Raw genomic sequence first — 3,461 nt, 5'->3', positions numbered from 1 at the left:
CGAAAAAAATATGGTTCCAAGGCTGGTTTTGCCCCTGGGGTAGATCCCGACCGCGATTAAAAGGAGGGGAAGGCAAGAACGGAGGTAAATCACCGCCGTAAAGCACCGCTGCGGGGGGGTTCGGCAAAGCTGCGGGGCTGCTACACCTGCGCCTTCCCCCCGCAACCGCGGCTCCTTCCCATTTTGGCATCACTGTGAAGCCGGATCCATCCGGCACAAAACCCCCCCGGGTGGCCCAGTGGAGAAAGGGAGATGGTTACGGAGGACAACGTGGGATGTCCTGGTTGGGACAGTCCCCAAGAGGCGACGCGGGGCTCACGTCAAGCTTTTTCGGTGTCCCCAAAGCTTTTGTCCCTGTCTTCAGGACACCGGGAAGGAAATCCTTCGGGAAAAGCCCCTCCGAAACTCCTCCGTCCCGCCCGCCTGCTCGGTTCCTTCGCAAGAAATCCCTCATTTTCCATAAAAAGCTGGTGAAAGCATCCGCTGCCAGCCCTGGAGGAGGTTTCCCCGCGACGGGTGTCCACGCCAGGCATTGGTGATGCTGGCGTTCCTGGCGCTGCTTGGGCCGGGTGGTGAAAATCCTCATTCCCGGTTTCTCGGGGTCAAGGAACGCATAAAATGGGTTTTTTCAGCCAGATTCCTGGCGGTCGGGAGGGCCGGGCACCGCAGTCCTCGGCGGTGCTGGCGTGAAGCCGGTGGGGGGGTGTTTGGTGGTGGGGGGTGGGGGGGAGGGAAATGAAGGTGCGTGAATTTCCCTTTCTCCCTGCAAATGGGAGGGCCGCTTGGTTCTAATTAGGTAATGAGTTAATTAGGATTAATTAGTTAATGTTTGCAAAGCACTTAGGAGATGAGAAGTGCCAGCGTGGGGCGATGGGCTGCGGTGACACGGCGAGGGATGGCCGTCCCTTAGCCAAAAGCCGTGCCGGGATGGAATCACGGATGCCGGGATCCCAGCGGGCACGTCCCGGCGTGCCCACCCCGCCAGCATCCGGCGGCGGAGGTAGGGAGGGGAGAGAAAATTCCAGCAGGGCGGCTCGGGGGCCTCCCTTCCCGCCGGCATCCCGCCGGCACACGCGGCACACGTGGGAAGGAGCTGGGTTTTCCCTGCCCGGCGGGCGCCTCGCCGCGCTTTGCCGGATCAACCGGACCCTCGCTCCGTCTTGGCATCCTCTGGCACTCCAGAGCCCCAAAAAAATCCAGGAATCAAGGCATGGTGGAGCCCCTCCCTGCTCACGCCGGGGTTACCGAGAGGTAACGAAGCCAATTTACTAATTAACCGGGATTAATTTCCCTGTTTGCCCAAACACACCCGCCCCGCGGTTTCCCTTCATTGCCGGAGGAGCCACCGGGATGAGCGGCGGCAATCCCGGCTGGTCACCACGTGCTCCAGCCACACGATGCTCTCCCTTGCCCAAAATTCCCAGCGATTTCGGCCACACGCTTGGGATACGAATTAAATAATAATCCGTTAACGAGCGGGGATGGGACCCCCAGCCCTGAATCTGGATTTGGGGGTGAAAAAAGGTTGTTTGTTTTTTTTTTTTCTCCGGCAGAGCCGGCGCAGCTCTTTGATGATTTCATTTCAGCCGTTCCTCGGTCCCCCGTGGGTCCCGGAGGGGAGACAAGACCTGAATTCCTAATGCAGAAAAACAAGCAGAAATAAAAAAAAAAAAAAAAAACAAAAAAAAAAAAACAACAAAAAATCAAAACCCAAAAAACCCCAAACTCCTCTGGGTTTGTTATGATTTTTTTTGGCTTTTTCCAAGCTTTTTCGGGCCTGTTGGGAAGAGGAACGAAGCGGGTGGTTGTTCCATGAGAGGAGGGGAAAGGATTTAGAGGGGGGTGGTGGGGAAAAGGGGGGGGGGTGTGCCCGGGGCGGGGGGGTGCGGGGCGATCCGGCGGCGAGAGCCGAGGAGTTTGTTCCCTTTGGCTCCCGGCCAGGCCTTCCCGCCGCCTCCGGAATGTGCAGCTTAAACCCCCCCCCGGGAATTGCATGTGTGTTGCCCCCCCCCACCTCGATTCCACCTCCGTCTTCCCGGCCCCACAGCCCCGCTGCCATCCCCCTCCTCCCCCTGGGGCTGGGGGTCCCGTCCCCTGCCCAGCTCCAGGGGGGAACAAACGGGTTCCCAGGGTTCCGTGGGGTCTTTCGGGGGAGAAGCCTTGCCGTGGGGCGGCCAGCGTCGCTATGGGGCAGCCAGCGTTGCCGCGGGGCAGCCGGCACTGGCAAAACCCTCCAGTCCCCATGGGTCCCCGTAGGTCCCACCATGGCCAAGCATGGTGACATGGGAGGGGACAGCGGACGCTCATCGTCCAACACTCCTCTCAAGGTGTTTTTTGGCCAAATTGGTAAAATTTGGGGAAAGCCCGGTGTTTTCTTGGCAATACCAGTGGGAGCATCACCTGGGGTGTCCCCTGTCCCCACGGGTCCCCTGGTGCTCTGGCAGGGGGTGGGGTGGGGGCAGTGGTGGTGGGCACGGAGAGCTGGGGGGCGGACAGATGGAAGGATGGAGGGACAAAGGGAGGGAGGGAGGGACAGACAGAGGGACAAAAGGATGGAGGGATGGATGGAGGCAGGGAGAGAGGGATGGAGGGACACAGGGATGGAGGGATGGACAGATAGAGGGACCAACGGATGGATGGAGGCAGGAATGGAGGGAGGGACAGATGGAGGGATGGAGGGATGGATGGATGGATGGAGGCAGGGATGGAGGGAGGGACAGATGGAGGGACAGAGGGATGGAGGGATGGATGGATGGAGGCAGGGATGGAGGGAGGGACAGACAGAAGGACAGAGGGATGGAGGAAGGGATGGACACATGGATGGAGAGACGGAGGGACGGAGGGATGGAAAGATGGATAGATGGAGGAAGGGATGGACAGATGGATGGGGAGATGGAGGGATGGAGGGACTGAGGGATGGAGGGAAGGAAGGACAGATGGATGGAGGGACAAAGGGATGGAGGGATGGATAGATGGATGGAAGGATGGACGAAGGGACGGAGGAAGGGATGGACAGATGGATGGGGAGATGGAGGGGTTGAGGGACTGAGGGATGGAGGGAAGGATTCACAGCTGAATAGACATATGGATGGAGGGACAGAGAGATGGACAGATGGAGGGATAGATGGACAGAGGGACAGATGGATGGAGAGATGTATCGACAGATGGAGGGGATGGAGGGACTGAGGAAGGATGGACAGATGGATGGAGGAACAAAGGGATGGACAGATGGATGGATGGACAGATGGACAGATGAAGGGATGGACAGACAGTGGGACAGAGGGATGGACAGACGGATGGAGGGGAGGATGGACAGATGGACAGAAAAATGAAGGGAGGGATGGGCAGATGGAGAGACCGAGGGATGGAAGGATAGACAGATGGATGGAGGGACAAAGGGATGGAGGGATGGACAGAGAGCGATGGAGGGGTGGATGGATGGAGGGACAGCAGGATGGATG

This window comes from Rissa tridactyla, unplaced genomic scaffold (assembly GCF_028500815.1).
Source record: "Rissa tridactyla isolate bRisTri1 unplaced genomic scaffold, bRisTri1.patW.cur.20221130 scaffold_713, whole genome shotgun sequence".
Taxonomy (NCBI): domain Eukaryota; kingdom Metazoa; phylum Chordata; class Aves; order Charadriiformes; family Laridae; genus Rissa; species Rissa tridactyla.
This window is presented reverse-complemented; position numbering follows the sequence as displayed.